The sequence below is a fragment of the Salvelinus alpinus genome, chromosome 22 (genome assembly GCF_045679555.1).
Source record: "Salvelinus alpinus chromosome 22, SLU_Salpinus.1, whole genome shotgun sequence".
NCBI classification, from domain to species: Eukaryota; Metazoa; Chordata; class Actinopteri; order Salmoniformes; family Salmonidae; genus Salvelinus; species Salvelinus alpinus.
Window position 1 is genome coordinate 27,348,078 of NC_092107.1, and position 17,371 is coordinate 27,365,448.

Here is a 17,371-nt window from a genome sequence, read left to right on the forward strand (position 1 = left end):
GATATGGATTGACTTGTCGATGGTGCCAGGCCACAGTGAATCACGTGAGTTTTGTTGGTATACTTGTGAGCATAGCTGTCTTCCAAGCAGTTGACCAGGTTTCAGTTCAAATCCTCTGTAATTCATCTGCCGAGTCTTTCAGATTCAATTTTCATTTTCTGTAACAGCAAGAAACAAATGAAGAAGAGCTAAATGAAGATTTTGAAGTTGAAAGAGAAGACATCAAAACGAATTGGAGCTCATTGAATTTGAGCCGATTGACGCACCGGTATGTGAATAAATGATAAAATCCCCATTGGAATCCCCATAAATGTCTGTAGCTTCCGAACGGTTTGACCAACAAAATTGTTTGACCATTCTATGGAAAGGGGAGACTCTATCAAACACAATGCCGTTCTCAGTTTTGCTCTACGACCCCCACAAGTGTCACAGGACTCGTCTGAAGGTAACCAGTACCGGTTAAAATTACAGATTTTTAATCAAGGAAGAAATGAATAAAATTTGTGCAATGTTGAAGCCACTTGTGCAAAGCACAAATGATTAGCAGTCCATTGCCTTAATCACTCAGCCACCTCGTCCTGCACTCCAGGGATGGCAGTTGCACCCTCCAACCAGTAGCCAAAGATCCGCCTGTCTCAGACTGTTAAAGGGCTCGTCCGGGATTTGAACCCGGGACCACTCACACCCAAAGCGAGAATATTACCCCTAGACCAACGAGCCATTTCATGAAAGACATTTTTTTTGCTGTCGCCAGCAATGACGGTGAGGATATGGATTGACTTGTCGATGGTGCCAGGCCACAGTGAATCACGTGAGTTTTGTTGGTATACTTGTGAGCATAGCTGTCTTCCAAGCAGTTGACCAGGTTTCAGTTCAAATCCTCTGTAATTCATCTGCCGAGTCTTTCAGATTCAATTTTTATTTTCTGTAACAGCAAGAAACAAATGAAGAAGAGCTAAATGAAGATTTTGAAGTTGAAAGAGAAGACATCAAAACGAATTGGAGCTCATTGAATTTGAGCCGATTGACGCACCGGTATGTGAATAAATGATAAAATCCCCATTGGAATCCCCATAAATGTCTGTAGCTTCCGAACGGTTTGACCAACAAAATTGTTTGACCATTCTATGGAAAGGGGAGACTCTAACAAACACAATGCCGTTCTCAGTTTTGCTCTACGACCCCCACAAGTGTCACAGGACTCGTCTGAAGGTAACCAGTACCGGTTAAAATTACAGATTTTTAATCAAGGAAGAAATGAATAAAATTTGTGCAATGTTGAAGCCACTTGTGCAAAGCACAAATGATTAGCAGTCCATTGCCTTAATCACTCAGCCACCTCGTCCTGCACTCCAGGGATGGCAGTTGCACCCTCCAACCAGTAGCCAAAGATCCGCCTGTCTCAGACTGTTAAAGGGCTCGTCCGGGATTTGAACCCGGGACCACTCACACCCAAAGCGAGAATATTACCCCTAGACCAACGAGCCATTTCATGAAAGACATTTTTTTTGCTGTCGCCAGCAATGACGGTGAGGATATGGATTGACTTGTCGATGGTGCCAGGCCACAGTGAATCACGTGAGTTTTGTTGGTATACTTGTGAGCATAGCTGTCTTCCAAGCAGTTGACCAGGTTTCAGTTCAAATCCTCTGTAATTCATCTGCCGAGTCTTTCAGATTCAATTTTCATTTTCTGTAACAGCAAGAAACAAATGAAGAAGAGCTAAATGAAGATTTTGAAGTTGAAAGAGAAGACATCAAAACGAATTGGAGCTCATTGAATTTGAGCCGATTGACGCACCGGTATGTGAATAAATGATAAAATCCCCATTGGAATCCCCATAAATGTCTGTAGCTTCCGAACGGTTTGACCAACAAAATTGTTTGACCATTCTATGGAAAGGGGAGACTCTAACAAACACAATGCCGTTCTCAGTTTTGCTCTACGACCCCCACAAGTGTCACAGGACTCGTCTGAAGGTAACCAGTACCGGTTAAAATTACAGATTTTTAATCAAGGAAGAAATGAATAAAATTTGTGCAATGTTGAAGCCACTTGTGCAAAGCACAAATGATTAGCAGTCCATTGCCTTAATCACTCAGCCACCTCGTCCTGCACTCCAGGGATGGCAGTTGCACCCTCCAACCAGTAGCCAAAGATCCGCCTGTCTCAGACTGTTAAAGGGCTCGTCCGGGATTTGAACCCGGGACCACTCACACCCAAAGCGAGAATATTACCCCTAGACCAACGAGCCATTTCATGAAAGACATTTTTTTTGCTGTCGCCAGCAATGACGGTGAGGATATGGATTGACTTGTCGATGGTGCCAGGCCACAGTGAATCACGTGAGTTTTGTTGGTATACTTGTGAGCATAGCTGTCTTCCAAGCAGTTGACCAGGTTTCAGTTCAAATCCTCTGTAATTCATCTGCCGAGTCTTTCAGATTCAATTTTCATTTTCTGTAACAGCAAGAAACAAATGAAGAAGAGCTAAATGAAGATTTTGAAGTTGAAAGAGAAGACATCAAAACGAATTGGAGCTCATTGAATTTGAGCCGATTGACGCACCGGTATGTGAATAAATGATAAAATCCCCATTGGAATCCCCATAAATGTCTGTAGCTTCCGAACGGTTTGACCAACAAAATTGTTTGACCATTCTATGGAAAGGGGAGACTCTATCAAACACAATGCCGTTCTCAGTTTTGCTCTACGACCCCCACAAGTGTCACAGGACTCGTCTGAAGGTAACCAGTACCGGTTAAAATTACAGATTTTTAATCAAGGAAGAAATGAATAAAATTTGTGCAATGTTGAAGCCACTTGTGCAAAGCACAAATGATTAGCAGTCCATTGCCTTAATCACTCAGCCACCTCGTCCTGCACTCCAGGGATGGCAGTTGCACCCTCCAACCAGTAGCCAAAGATCCGCCTGTCTCAGACTGTTAAAGGGCTCGTCCGGGATTTGAACCCGGGACCACTCACACCCAAAGCGAGAATATTACCCCTAGACCAACGAGCCATTTCATGAAAGACATTTTTTTTGCTGTCGCCAGCAATGACGGTGAGGATATGGATTGACTTGTCGATGGTGCCAGGCCACAGTGAATCACGTGAGTTTTGTTGGTATACTTGTGAGCATAGCTGTCTTCCAAGCAGTTGACCAGGTTTCAGTTCAAATCCTCTGTAATTCATCTGCCGAGTCTTTCAGATTCAATTTTTATTTTCTGTAACAGCAAGAAACAAATGAAGAAGAGCTAAATGAAGATTTTGAAGTTGAAAGAGAAGACATCAAAACGAATTGGAGCTCATTGAATTTGAGCCGATTGACGCACCGGTATGTGAATAAATGATAAAATCCCCATTGGAATCCCCATAAATGTCTGTAGCTTCCGAACGGTTTGACCAACAAAATTGTTTGACCATTCTATGGAAAGGGGAGACTCTAACAAACACAATGCCGTTCTCAGTTTTGCTCTACGACCCCCACAAGTGTCACAGGACTCGTCTGAAGGTAACCAGTACCGGTTAAAATTACAGATTTTTAATCAAGGAAGAAATGAATAAAAGTTGTGCAATGTTGAAGCCACTTGTGCAAAGCACAAATGATTAGCAATCCATTGCCTTAATCACTCAGCCACCTCGTCCTGCACTCCAGGGATGGCAGTTGCACCCTCCAACCAGTAGCCAAAGATCCGCCTGTCTCAGACTGTTAAAGGGCTCGTTCGGGATTTGAACCATGGACCTCTCGCACCCAAAGCGAGAACCATACCCCTAGACCAACGAGCCATTTCATCAAAGACATTTTTTTGCTGTCGCCAGCAATGACGGTGAGGATATGGATTGACTTGTCGATGGTGCCAGGCCACAGTGAATCACGTGAGTTTTGTTGGTATACTTGTGAGCATAGCTGTCTTCCAAGCAGTTGACCAGGTTTCAGTTCAAATCCTCTGTAATTCATCTGCCGAGTCTTTCAGATTCAATTTTCATTTTCTGTAACAGCAAGAAACAAATGAAGAAGAGCTAAATGAAGATTTTGAAGTTGAAAAAGAAGACATCAAAACGAATTGGAGCTCATTGAATTTGAGCCGATTGACGCACCGGTATGTGAATAAATGATAAAATCCCCATTGGAATCCCCATAAATGTCTGTAGCTTCCGAACGGTTTGACCAACAAAATTGTTTGACCATTCTATGGAAAGGGGAGACTCTAACAAACACAATGCCGTTCTCAGTTTTGCTCTACGACCCCCACAAGTGTCACAGGACTCGTCTGAAGGTAACCAGTACCGGTTAAAATTACAGATTTTTAATCAAGGAAGAAATGAATAAAAGTTGTGCAATGTTGAAGCCACTTGTGCAAAGCACAAATGATTAGCAGTCCATTGCCTTAATCACTCAGCCACCTCGTCCTGCACTCCAGGGATGGCAGTTGCACCCTCCAACCAGGAGTCAAAAATCCACCTGTCTCAGACTGTTAAAGGGCTCGTCCGGGATTTGAACCCGGGACCTCTCACACCCAAAGCGAGAATCATACCCCTAGACCAACGAGCCATTTCATGAAAGACATTTTTTTGCTGTCGCCAGCAATGACGGTGAGGATATGGATTGACTTGTCGATGGTGCCAGGCCACAGTGAATCACGTGAGTTTTGTTGGTATACTTGTGAGCATAGCTGTCTTCCAAGCAGTTGACCAGGTTTCAGTTCAAATCCTCTGTAATTCATCTGCCGAGTCTTTCAGATTCAATTTTCATTTTCTGTAACAGCAAGAAACAAATGAAGAAGAGCTAAATGAAGATTTGAAGTTGAAAAAGAAGACATCAAATTGAATTGGAGCTCATTGAATTTGAGCCGATTGACGCACCGGTATGTGAATAAATGATAAAATCCCCATTGGAATCCCCATAAATGTCTGTAGCTTCCGAACGGTTTGACCAACAAAATTGTTTGACCATTCTATGGAAAGGGGAGACTCTAACAAACACAATGCCGTTCTCAGTTTTGCTCTACGACCCCCACAAGTGTCACAGGACTCGTCTGAAGGTAACCAGTACCGGTTAAAATTACAGATTTTTAATCAAGGAAGAAATGAATAAAAGTTGTGCAATGTTGAAGCCACTTGTGCAAAGCACAAATGATTAGCAGTCCATTGCCTTAATCACTCAGCCACCTCGTCCTGCACTCCAGGGATGGCAGTTGCACCCTCCAACCAGTAGCCAAAGATCCGCCTGTCTCAGACTGTTAAAGGGCTCGTCCGGGATTTGAACCCGGGACCTCTCGCACCCAAAGCGAGAATCATACCCCTAGACCAACGAGCCATTTCATCAAAGACATTTTTTTTGCTGTCGCCAGCAATGACGGTGAGGATATGGATTGACTTGTCGATGGTGCCAGGCCACAGTGAATCACGTGAGTTTTGTTGGTATACTTGTGAGCATAGCTGTCTTCCAAGCAGTTGACCAGGTTTCAGTTCAAATCCTCTGTAATTCATCTGCCGAGTCTTTCAGATTCAATTTTCATTTTCTGTAACAGCAAGAAACAAATGAAGAAGAGCTAAATGAAGATTTTGAAGTTGAAAAAGAAGACATCAAAACGAATTGGAGCTCATTGAATTTGAGCCGATTGACGCACCGGTATGTGAATAAATGATAAAATCCCCATTGGAATCCCCATAAATGTCTGTAGCTTCCGAACGGTTTGACCAACAAAATTGTTTGACCATTCTATGGAAAGGGGAGACTCTAACAAACACAATGCCGTTCTCAGTTTTGCTCTACGACCCCCACAAGTGTCACAGGACTCGTCTGAAGGTAACCAGTACCGGTTAAAATTACAGATTTTTAATCAAGGAAGAAATGAATAAAAGTTGTGCAATGTTGAAGCCACTTGTGCAAAGCACAAATGATTAGCAGTCCATTGCCTTAATCACTCAGCCACCTCGTCCTGCACTCCAGGGATGGCAGTTGCACCCTCCAACCAGTAGCCAAAGATCCGCCTGTCTCAGACTGTTAAAGGGCTCGTCCGCGATTTGAACCCGGGACCTCTCGCACCCAAAGCGAGAATATTACCCCTAGACCAACGAGCCATTTCATCAAAGACATTTTTTTTGCTGTCGCCAGCAATGACGGTGAGGATATGGATTGACTTGTCGATGGTGCCAGGCCACAGTGAATCACGTGAGTTTTGTTGGTATACTTGTGAGCATAGCTGTCTTCCAAGCAGTTGACCAGGTTTCAGTTCAAATCCTCTGTAATTCATCTGCCGAGTCTTTCAGATTCAATTTTCATTTTCTGTAACAGCAAGAAACAAATGAAGAAGAGCTAAATGAAGATTTTGAAGTTGAAAAAGAAGACATCAAAACGAATTGGAGCTCATTGAATTTGAGCCGATTGACGCACCGGTATGTGAATAAATGATAAAATCCCCATTGGAATCCCCATAAATGTCTGTAGCTTCCGAACGGTTTGACCAACAAAATTGTTTGACCATTCTATGGAAAGGGGAGACTCTATCAAACACAATGCCGTTCTCAGTTTTGCTCTACGACCCCCACAAGTGTCACAGGACTCGTCTGAAGGTAACCAGTACCGGTTAAAATTACAGATTTTTAATCAAGGAAGAAATGAATAAAAGTTGTGCAATGTTGAAGCCACTTGTGCAAAGCACAAATGATTAGCAGTCCATTGCCTTAATCACTCAGCCACCTCGTCCTGCACTCCAGGGATGGCAGTTGCACCCTCCAACCAGTAGCCAAAGATCCGCCTGTCTCAGACTGTTAAAGGGCTCGTCCGCGATTTGAACCCGGGACCTCTCGCACCCAAAGCGAGAATATTACCCCTAGACCAACGAGCCATTTCATCAAAGACATTTTTTTTGCTGTCGCCAGCAATGACGGTGAGGATATGGATTGACTTGTCGATGGTGCCAGGCCACAGTGAATCACGTGAGTTTTGTTGGTATACTTGTGAGCATAGCGGTGTCTTCCAAGCAGTTGACCAGGTTTCAGTTCAAATCCTCTGTAATTCATCTGCCGAGTCTTTCAGATTCAATTTTCATTTTCTGTAACAGCAAGAAACAAATGAAGAAGAGCTAAATGAAGATTTTGAAGTTGAAAAAGAAGACATCAAAACGAATTGGAGCTCATTGAATTTGAGCCGATTGACGCACCGGTATGTGAATAAATGATAAAATCCCCATTGGAATCCCCATAAATGTCTGTAGCTTCCGAACGGTTTGACCAACAAAATTGTTTGACCATTCTATGGAAAGGGGAGACTCTAACAAACACAATGCCGTTCTCAGTTTTGCTCTACGACCCCCACAAGTGTCACAGGACTCGTCTGAAGGTAACCAGTACCGGTTAAAATTACAGATTTTTAATCAAGGAAGAAATGAATAAAAGTTGTGCAATGTTGAAGCCACTTGTGCAAAGCACAAATGATTAGCAGTCCATTGCCTTAATCACTCAGCCACCTCGTCCTGCACTCCAGGGATGGCAGTTGCACCCTCCAACCAGTAGCCAAAGATCCGCCTGTCTCAGACTGTTAAAGGGCTCGTCCGGGATTTGAACCCGGGACCTCTCGCACCCAAAGCGAGAATCATTACCCCTAGACCAACGAGCCATTTCATCAAAGACATTTTTTTTGCTGTCGCCAGCAATGACGGTGAGGATATGGATTGACTTGTCGATGGTGCCAGGCCACAGTGAATCACGTGAGTTTTGTTGGTATACTTGTGAGCATAGCTGTCTTCCAAGCAGTTGACCAGGTTTCAGTTCAAATCCTCTGTAATTCATCTGCCGAGTCTTTCAGATTCAATTTTCATTTTCTGTAACAGCAAGAAACAAATGAAGAAGAGCTAAATGAAGATTTTGAAGTTGAAAAAGAAGACATCAAAACGAATTGGAGCTCATTGAATTTGAGCCGATTGACGCACCGGTATGTGAATAAATGATAAAATCCCCATTGGAATCCCCATAAATGTCTGTAGCTTCCGAACGGTTTGACCAACAAAATTGTTTGACCATTCTATGGAAAGGGGAGACTCTAACAAACACAATGCCGTTCTCAGTTTTGCTCTACGACCCCCACAAGTGTCACAGGACTCGTCTGAAGGTAACCAGTACCGGTTAAAATTACAGATTTTTAATCAAGGAAGAAATGAATAAAAGTTGTGCAATGTTGAAGCCACTTGTGCAAAGCACAAATGATTAGCAGTCCATTGCCTTAATCACTCAGCCACCTCGTCCTGCACTCCAGGGATGGCAGTTGCACCCTCCAACCAGTAGCCAAAGATCCGCCTGTCTCAGACTGTTAAAGGGCTCGTCCGCGATTTGAACCCGGGACCTCTCGCACCCAAAGCGAGAATCATACCCCTAGACCAACGAGCCATTTCATCAAAGACATTTTTTTTGCTGTCGCCAGCAATGACGGTGAGGATATGGATTGACTTGTCGATGGTGCCAGGCCACAGTGAATCACGTGAGTTTTGTTGGTATACTTGTGAGCATAGCTGTCTTCCAAGCAGTTGACCAGGTTTCAGTTCAAATCCTCTGTAATTCATCTGCCGAGTCTTTCAGATTCAATTTTCATTTTCTGTAACAGCAAGAAACAAATGAAGAAGAGCTAAATGAAGATTTTGAAGTTGAAAAAGAAGACATCAAAACGAATTGGAGCTCATTGAATTTGAGCCGATTGACGCACCGGTATGTGAATAAATGATAAAATCCCCATTGGAATCCCCATAAATGTCTGTAGCTTCCGAACGGTTTGACCAACAAAATTGTTTGACCATTCTATGGAAAGGGGAGACTCTAACAAACACAATGCCGTTCTCAGTTTTGCTCTACGACCCCCACAAGTGTCACAGGACTCGTCTGAAGGTAACCAGTACCGGTTAAAATTACAGATTTTTAATCAAGGAAGAAATGAATAAAAGTTGTGCAATGTTGAAGCCACTTGTGCAAAGCACAAATGATTAGCAGTCCATTGCCTTAATCACTCAGCCACCTCGTCCTGCACTCCAGGGATGGCAGTTGCACCCTCCAACCAGTAGCCAAAGATCCGCCTGTCTCAGACTGTTAAAGGGCTCGTCCGGGATTTGAACCCGGGACCTCTCGCACCCAAAGCGAGAATCATACCCCTAGACCAACGAGCCATTTCATCAAAGACATTTTTTTTGCTGTCGCCAGCAATGACGGTGAGGATATGGATTGACTTGTCGATGGTGCCAGGCCACAGTGAATCACGTGAGTTTTGTTGGTATACTTGTGAGCATAGCTGTCTTCCAAGCAGTTGACCAGGTTTCAGTTCAAATCCTCTGTAATTCATCTGCCGAGTCTTTCAGATTCAATTTTCATTTTCTGTAACAGCAAGAAACAAATGAAGAAGAGCTAAATGAAGATTTTGAAGTTGAAAAAGAAGACATCAAAACGAATTGGAGCTCATTGAATTTGAGCCGATTGACGCACCGGTATGTGAATAAATGATAAAATCCCCATTGGAATCCCCATAAATGTCTGTAGCTTCCGAACGGTTTGACCAACAAAATTGTTTGACCATTCTATGGAAAGGGGAGACTCTAACAAACACAATGCCGTTCTCAGTTTTGCTCTACGACCCCCACAAGTGTCACAGGACTCGTCTGAAGGTAACCAGTACCGGTTAAAATTACAGATTTTTAATCAAGGAAGAAATGAATAAAAGTTGTGCAATGTTGAAGCCACTTGTGCAAAGCACAAATGATTAGCAGTCCATTGCCTTAATCACTCAGCCACCTCGTCCTGCACTCCAGGGATGGCAGTTGCACCCTCCAACCAGTAGCCAAAGATCCGCCTGTCTCAGACTGTTAAAGGGCTCGTCCGGGATTTGAACCCGGGACCTCTCGCACCCAAAGCGAGAATCATACCCCTAGACCAACGAGCCATTTCATCAAAGACATTTTTTTTGCTGTCGCCAGCAATGACGGTGAGGATATGGATTGACTTGTCGATGGTGCCAGGCCACAGTGAATCACGTGAGTTTTGTTGGTATACTTGTGAGCATAGCTGTCTTCCAAGCAGTTGACCAGGTTTCAGTTCAAATCCTCTGTAATTCATCTGCCGAGTCTTTCAGATTCAATTTTCATTTTCTGTAACAGCAAGAAACAAATGAAGAAGAGCTAAATGAAGATTTTGAAGTTGAAAAAGAAGACATCAAAACGAATTGGAGCTCATTGAATTTGAGCCGATTGACGCACCGGTATGTGAATAAATGATAAAATCCCCATTGGAATCCCCATAAATGTCTGTAGCTTCCGAACGGTTTGACCAACAAAATTGTTTGACCATTCTATGGAAAGGGGAGACTCTAACAAACACAATGCCGTTCTCAGTTTTGCTCTACGACCCCCACAAGTGTCACAGGACTCGTCTGAAGGTAACCAGTACCGGTTAAAATTACAGATTTTTAATCAAGGAAGAAATGAATAAAAGTTGTGCAATGTTGAAGCCACTTGTGCAAAGCACAAATGATTAGCAGTCCATTGCCTTAATCACTCAGCCACCTCGTCCTGCACTCCAGGGATGGCAGTTGCACCCTCCAACCAGTAGCCAAAGATCCGCCTGTCTCAGACTGTTAAAGGGCTCGTCCGCGATTTGAACCCGGGACCTCTCGCACCCAAAGCGAGAATATTACCCCTAGACCAACGAGCCATTTCATCAAAGACATTTTTTTTGCTGTCGCCAGCAATGACGGTGAGGATATGGATTGACTTGTCGATGGTGCCAGGCCACAGTGAATCACGTGAGTTTTGTTGGTATACTTGTGAGCATAGCTGTCTTCCAAGCAGTTGACCAGGTTTCAGTTCAAATCCTCTGTAATTCATCTGCCGAGTCTTTCAGATTCAATTTTCATTTTCTGTAACAGCAAGAAACAAATGAAGAAGAGCTAAATGAAGATTTTGAAGTTGAAAAAGAAGACATCAAAACGAATTGGAGCTCATTGAATTTGAGCCGATTGACGCACCGGTATGTGAATAAATGATAAAATCCCCATTGGAATCCCCATAAATGTCTGTAGCTTCCGAACGGTTTGACCAACAAAATTGTTTGACCATTCTATGGAAAGGGGAGACTCTAACAAACACAATGCCGTTCTCAGTTTTGCTCTACGACCCCCACAAGTGTCACAGGACTCGTCTGAAGGTAACCAGTACCGGTTAAAATTACAGATTTTTAATCAAGGAAGAAATGAATAAAAGTTGTGCAATGTTGAAGCCACTTGTGCAAAGCACAAATGATTAGCAGTCCATTGCCTTAATCACTCAGCCACCTCGTCCTGCACTCCAGGGATGGCAGTTGCACCCTCCAACCAGTAGCCAAAGATCCGCCTGTCTCAGACTGTTAAAGGGCTCGTCCGCGATTTGAACCCGGGACCTCTCGCACCCAAAGCGAGAATATTACCCCTAGACCAACGAGCCATTTCATCAAAGACATTTTTTTTGCTGTCGCCAGCAATGACGGTGAGGATATGGATTGACTTGTCGATGGTGCCAGGCCACAGTGAATCACGTGAGTTTTGTTGGTATACTTGTGAGCATAGCTGTCTTCCAAGCAGTTGACCAGGTTTCAGTTCAAATCCTCTGTAATTCATCTGCCGAGTCTTTCAGATTCAATTTTCATTTTCTGTAACAGCAAGAAACAAATGAAGAAGAGCTAAATGAAGATTTTGAAGTTGAAAAAGAAGACATCAAAACGAATTGGAGCTCATTGAATTTGAGCCGATTGACGCACCGGTATGTGAATAAATGATAAAATCCCCATTGGAATCCCCATAAATGTCTGTAGCTTCCGAACGGTTTGACCAACAAAATTGTTTGACCATTCTATGGAAAGGGGAGACTCTAACAAACACAATGCCGTTCTCAGTTTTGCTCTACGACCCCCACAAGTGTCACAGGACTCGTCTGAAGGTAACCAGTACCGGTTAAAATTACAGATTTTTAATCAAGGAAGAAATGAATAAAAGTTGTGCAATGTTGAAGCCACTTGTGCAAAGCACAAATGATTAGCAGTCCATTGCCTTAATCACTCAGCCACCTCGTCCTGCACTCCAGGGATGGCAGTTGCACCCTCCAACCAGTAGCCAAAGATCCGCCTGTCTCAGACTGTTAAAGGGCTCGTCCGCGATTTGAACCCGGGACCTCTCGCACCCAAAGCGAGAATATTACCCCTAGACCAACGAGCCATTTCATCAAAGACATTTTTTTTGCTGTCGCCAGCAATGACGGTGAGGATATGGATTGACTTGTCGATGGTGCCAGGCCACAGTGAATCACGTGAGTTTTGTTGGTATACTTGTGAGCATAGCTGTCTTCCAAGCAGTTGACCAGGTTTCAGTTCAAATCCTCTGTAATTCATCTGCCGAGTCTTTCAGATTCAATTTTCATTTTCTGTAACAGCAAGAAACAAATGAAGAAGAGCTAAATGAAGATTTTGAAGTTGAAAAAGAAGACATCAAAACGAATTGGAGCTCATTGAATTTGAGCCGATTGACGCACCGGTATGTGAATAAATGATAAAATCCCCATTGGAATCCCCATAAATGTCTGTAGCTTCCGAACGGTTTGACCAACAAAATTGTTTGACCATTCTATGGAAAGGGGAGACTCTAACAAACACAATGCCGTTCTCAGTTTTGCTCTACGACCCCCACAAGTGTCACAGGACTCGTCTGAAGGTAACCAGTACCGGTTAAAATTACAGATTTTTAATCAAGGAAGAAATGAATAAAAGTTGTGCAATGTTGAAGCCACTTGTGCAAAGCACAAATGATTAGCAGTCCATTGCCTTAATCACTCAGCCACCTCGTCCTGCACTCCAGGGATGGCAGTTGCACCCTCCAACCAGTAGCCAAAGATCCGCCTGTCTCAGACTGTTAAAGGGCTCGTCCGGGATTTGAACCCGGGACCTCTCGCACCCAAAGCGAGAATCATTACCCCTAGACCAACGAGCCATTTCATCAAAGACATTTTTTTTGCTGTCGCCAGCAATGACGGTGAGGATATGGATTGACTTGTCGATGGTGCCAGGCCACAGTGAATCACGTGAGTTTTGTTGGTATACTTGTGAGCATAGCTGTCTTCCAAGCAGTTGACCAGGTTTCAGTTCAAATCCTCTGTAATTCATCTGCCGAGTCTTTCAGATTCAATTTTCATTTTCTGTAACAGCAAGAAACAAATGAAGAAGAGCTAAATGAAGATTTTGAAGTTGAAAAAGAAGACATCAAAACGAATTGGAGCTCATTGAATTTGAGCCGATTGACGCACCGGTATGTGAATAAATGATAAAATCCCCATTGGAATCCCCATAAATGTCTGTAGCTTCCGAACGGTTTGACCAACAAAATTGTTTGACCATTCTATGGAAAGGGGAGACTCTAACAAACACAATGCCGTTCTCAGTTTTGCTCTACGACCCCCACAAGTGTCACAGGACTCGTCTGAAGGTAACCAGTACCGGTTAAAATTACAGATTTTTAATCAAGGAAGAAATGAATAAAAGTTGTGCAATGTTGAAGCCACTTGTGCAAAGCACAAATGATTAGCAGTCCATTGCCTTAATCACTCAGCCACCTCGTCCTGCACTCCAGGGATGGCAGTTGCACCCTCCAACCAGTAGCCAAAGATCCGCCTGTCTCAGACTGTTAAAGGGCTCGTCCGGGATTTGAACCCGGGACCTCTCGCACCCAAAGCGAGAATATTACCCCTAGACCAACGAGCCATTTCATCAAAGACATTTTTTTTGCTGTCGCCAGCAATGACGGTGAGGATATGGATTGACTTGTCGATGGTGCCAGGCCACAGTGAATCACGTGAGTTTTGTTGGTATACTTGTGAGCATAGCTGTCTTCCAAGCAGTTGACCAGGTTTCAGTTCAAATCCTCTGTAATTCATCTGCCGAGTCTTTCAGATTCAATTTTCATTTTCTGTAACAGCAAGAAACAAATGAAGAAGAGCTAAATGAAGATTTTGAAGTTGAAAAAGAAGACATCAAAACGAATTGGAGCTCATTGAATTTGAGCCGATTGACGCACCGGTATGTGAATAAATGATAAAATCCCCATTGGAATCCCCATAAATGTCTGTAGCTTCCGAACGGTTTGACCAACAAAATTGTTTGACCATTCTATGGAAAGGGGAGACTCTAACAAACACAATGCCGTTCTCAGTTTTGCTCTACGACCCCCACAAGTGTCACAGGACTCGTCTGAAGGTAACCAGTACCGGTTAAAATTACAGATTTTTAATCAAGGAAGAAATGAATAAAAGTTGTGCAATGTTGAAGCCACTTGTGCAAAGCACAAATGATTAGCAGTCCATTGCCTTAATCACTCAGCCACCTCGTCCTGCACTCCAGGGATGGCAGTTGCACCCTCCAACCAGTAGCCAAAGATCCGCCTGTCTCAGACTGTTAAAGGGCTCGTCCGGGATTTGAACCCGGGACCTCTCGCACCCAAAGCGAGAATCATTACCCCTAGACCAACGAGCCATTTCATCAAAGACATTTTTTTTGCTGTCGCCAGCAATGACGGTGAGGATATGGATTGACTTGTCGATGGTGCCAGGCCACAGTGAATCACGTGAGTTTTGTTGGTATACTTGTGAGCATAGCTGTCTTCCAAGCAGTTGACCAGGTTTCAGTTCAAATCCTCTGTAATTCATCTGCCGAGTCTTTCAGATTCAATTTTCATTTTCTGTAACAGCAAGAAACAAATGAAGAAGAGCTAAATGAAGATTTTGAAGTTGAAAAAGAAGACATCAAAACGAATTGGAGCTCATTGAATTTGAGCCGATTGACGCACCGGTATGTGAATAAATGATAAAATCCCCATTGGAATCCCCATAAATGTCTGTAGCTTCCGAACGGTTTGACCAACAAAATTGTTTGACCATTCTATGGAAAGGGGAGACTCTAACAAACACAATGCCGTTCTCAGTTTTGCTCTACGACCCCCACAAGTGTCACAGGACTCGTCTGAAGGTAACCAGTACCGGTTAAAATTACAGATTTTTAATCAAGGAAGAAATGAATAAAAGTTGTGCAATGTTGAAGCCACTTGTGCAAAGCACAAATGATTAGCAGTCCATTGCCTTAATCACTCAGCCACCTCGTCCTGCACTCCAGGGATGGCAGTTGCACCCTCCAACCAGTAGCCAAAGATCCGCCTGTCTCAGACTGTTAAAGGGCTCGTCCGGGATTTGAACCCGGGACCTCTCGCACCCAAAGCGAGAATATTACCCCTAGACCAACGAGCCATTTCATGAAAGACATTTTTTTTGCTGTCGCCAGCAATGACGGTGAGGATATGGATTGACTTGTCGATGGTGCCAGGCCACAGTGAATCACGTGAGTTTTGTTGGTATACTTGTGAGCATAGCTGTCTTCCAAGCAGTTGACCAGGTTTCAGTTCAAATCCTCTGTAATTCATCTGCCGAGCCTTTCAGATTCAATTTTCATTTTCTGTAACAGCAAGAAACAAATGAAGAAGAGCTAAATGAAGATTTTGAAGTTGAAAAAGAAGACATCAAAACGAATTGGAGCTCATTGAATTTGAGCCGATTGACGCACCGGTATGTGAATAAATGATAAAATCCCCATTGGAATCCCCATAAATGTCTGTAGCTTCCGAACGGTTTGACCAACAAAATTGTTTGACCATTCTATGGAAAGGGGAGACTCTATCAAACACAATGCCGTTCTCAGTTTTGCTCTACGACCCCCACAAGTGTCACAGGACTCGTCTGAAGGTAACCAGTACCGGTTAAAATTACAGATTTTTAATCAAGGAAGAAATGAATAAAAGTTGTGCAATGTTGAAGCCACTTGTGCAAAGCACAAATGATTAGCAGTCCATTGCCTTAATCACTCAGCCACCTCGTCCTGCACTCCAGGGATGGCAGTTGCACCCTCCAACCAGTAGCCAAAGATCCGCCTGTCTCAGACTGTTAAAGGGCTCGTCCGGGATTTGAACCCGGGACCTCTCGCACCCAAAGCGAGAATCATTACCCCTAGACCAACGAGCCATTTCATCAAAGACATTTTTTTTGCTGTCGCCAGCAATGACGGTGAGGATATGGATTGACTTGTCGATGGTGCCAGGCCACAGTGAATCACGTGAGTTTTGTTGGTATACTTGTGAGCATAGCTGTCTTCCAAGCAGTTGACCAGGTTTCAGTTCAAATCCTCTGTAATTCATCTGCCGAGTCTTTCAGATTCAATTTTCATTTTCTGTAACAGCAAGAAACAAATGAAGAAGAGCTAAATGAAGATTTTGAAGTTGAAAAAGAAGACATCAAAACGAATTGGAGCTCATTGAATTTGAGCCGATTGACGCACCGGTATGTGAATAAATGATAAAATCCCCATTGGAATCCCCATAAATGTCTGTAGCTTCCGAACGGTTTGACCAACAAAATTGTTTGACCATTCTATGGAAAGGGGAGACTCTAACAAACACAATGCCGTTCTCAGTTTTGCTCTACGACCCCCACAAGTGTCACAGGACTCGTCTGAAGGTAACCAGTACCGGTTAAAATTACAGATTTTTAATCAAGGAAGAAATGAATAAAAGTTGTGCAATGTTGAAGCCACTTGTGCAAAGCACAAATGATTAGCAGTCCATTGCCTTAATCACTCAGCCACCTCGTCCTGCACTCCAGGGATGGCAGTTGCACCCTCCAACCAGTAGCCAAAGATCCGCCTGTCTCAGACTGTTAAAGGGCTCGTCCGGGATTTGAACCCGGGACCTCTCGCACCCAAAGCGAGAATATTACCCCTAGACCAACGAGCCATTTCATCAAAGACATTTTTTTTGCTGTCGCCAGCAATGACGGTGAGGATATGGATTGACTTGTCGATGGTGCCAGGCCACAGTGAATCACGTGAGTTTTGTTGGTATACTTGTGAGCATAGCTGTCTTCCAAGCAGTTGACCAGGTTTCAGTTCAAATCCTCTGTAATTCATCTGCCGAGTCTTTCAGATTCAATTTTCATTTTCTGTAACAGCAAGAAACAAATGAAGAAGAGCTAAATGAAGATTTTGAAGTTGAAAAAGAAGACATCAAAACGAATTGGAGCTCATTGAATTTGAGCCGATTGACGCACCGGTATGTGAATAAATGATAAAATCCCCATTGGAATCCCCATAAATGTCTGTAGCTTCCGAACGGTTTGACCAACAAAATTGTTTGACCATTCTATGGAAAGGGGAGACTCTAACAAACACAATGCCGTTCTCAGTTTTGCTCTACGACCCCCACAAGTGTCACAGGACTCGTCTGAAGGTAACCAGTACCGGTTAAAATTACAGATTTTTAATCAAGGAAGAAATGA

The 17,371-nt window shown here is 43.4% G+C and overlaps 16 non-coding genes across 16 annotated transcripts; all 16 read right to left on the reverse strand.

The window, feature by feature from the left end:
• Positions 1 to 648: 648 nt before the first annotated feature.
• On the reverse strand, positions 649 to 720 carry trnap-ugg (transfer RNA proline (anticodon UGG)). The gene has a single exon. It is a non-coding gene; the product is annotated as a tRNA-Pro (tRNA).
• Positions 721 to 1,415: 695 nt separating this feature from the next.
• Positions 1,416 to 1,487, reverse strand: trnap-ugg (transfer RNA proline (anticodon UGG)). The gene has a single exon. It is a non-coding gene; the product is annotated as a tRNA-Pro (tRNA).
• A 695-nt stretch (positions 1,488 to 2,182) lies between these two features.
• trnap-ugg (transfer RNA proline (anticodon UGG)) lies at positions 2,183 to 2,254 on the reverse strand. The gene has a single exon. It is a non-coding gene; the product is annotated as a tRNA-Pro (tRNA).
• Positions 2,255 to 2,949: 695 nt separating this feature from the next.
• trnap-ugg (transfer RNA proline (anticodon UGG)) lies at positions 2,950 to 3,021 on the reverse strand. The gene has a single exon. It is a non-coding gene; the product is annotated as a tRNA-Pro (tRNA).
• Positions 3,022 to 4,482: 1,461 nt separating this feature from the next.
• Positions 4,483 to 4,554, reverse strand: trnap-ugg (transfer RNA proline (anticodon UGG)). Its single transcript has one exon. It is a non-coding gene; the product is annotated as a tRNA-Pro (tRNA).
• Positions 4,555 to 5,247: 693 nt separating this feature from the next.
• Positions 5,248 to 5,319, reverse strand: trnap-ugg (transfer RNA proline (anticodon UGG)). Its single transcript has one exon. It is a non-coding gene; the product is annotated as a tRNA-Pro (tRNA).
• A 2,231-nt stretch (positions 5,320 to 7,550) lies between these two features.
• On the reverse strand, positions 7,551 to 7,623 carry trnap-ugg (transfer RNA proline (anticodon UGG)). Its single transcript has one exon. It is a non-coding gene; the product is annotated as a tRNA-Pro (tRNA).
• Positions 7,624 to 8,318: 695 nt separating this feature from the next.
• Positions 8,319 to 8,390, reverse strand: trnap-ugg (transfer RNA proline (anticodon UGG)). The gene has a single exon. It is a non-coding gene; the product is annotated as a tRNA-Pro (tRNA).
• A 695-nt stretch (positions 8,391 to 9,085) lies between these two features.
• On the reverse strand, positions 9,086 to 9,157 carry trnap-ugg (transfer RNA proline (anticodon UGG)). The gene has a single exon. It is a non-coding gene; the product is annotated as a tRNA-Pro (tRNA).
• A 695-nt stretch (positions 9,158 to 9,852) lies between these two features.
• On the reverse strand, positions 9,853 to 9,924 carry trnap-ugg (transfer RNA proline (anticodon UGG)). The gene has a single exon. It is a non-coding gene; the product is annotated as a tRNA-Pro (tRNA).
• A 2,996-nt stretch (positions 9,925 to 12,920) lies between these two features.
• trnap-ugg (transfer RNA proline (anticodon UGG)) lies at positions 12,921 to 12,993 on the reverse strand. Its single transcript has one exon. It is a non-coding gene; the product is annotated as a tRNA-Pro (tRNA).
• Positions 12,994 to 13,688: 695 nt separating this feature from the next.
• trnap-ugg (transfer RNA proline (anticodon UGG)) lies at positions 13,689 to 13,760 on the reverse strand. Its single transcript has one exon. It is a non-coding gene; the product is annotated as a tRNA-Pro (tRNA).
• A 695-nt stretch (positions 13,761 to 14,455) lies between these two features.
• trnap-ugg (transfer RNA proline (anticodon UGG)) lies at positions 14,456 to 14,528 on the reverse strand. The gene has a single exon. It is a non-coding gene; the product is annotated as a tRNA-Pro (tRNA).
• Positions 14,529 to 15,223: 695 nt separating this feature from the next.
• On the reverse strand, positions 15,224 to 15,295 carry trnap-ugg (transfer RNA proline (anticodon UGG)). The gene has a single exon. It is a non-coding gene; the product is annotated as a tRNA-Pro (tRNA).
• Positions 15,296 to 15,990: 695 nt separating this feature from the next.
• Positions 15,991 to 16,063, reverse strand: trnap-ugg (transfer RNA proline (anticodon UGG)). The gene has a single exon. It is a non-coding gene; the product is annotated as a tRNA-Pro (tRNA).
• A 695-nt stretch (positions 16,064 to 16,758) lies between these two features.
• Positions 16,759 to 16,830, reverse strand: trnap-ugg (transfer RNA proline (anticodon UGG)). Its single transcript has one exon. It is a non-coding gene; the product is annotated as a tRNA-Pro (tRNA).
• Positions 16,831 to 17,371: the final 541 nt, after the last annotated feature.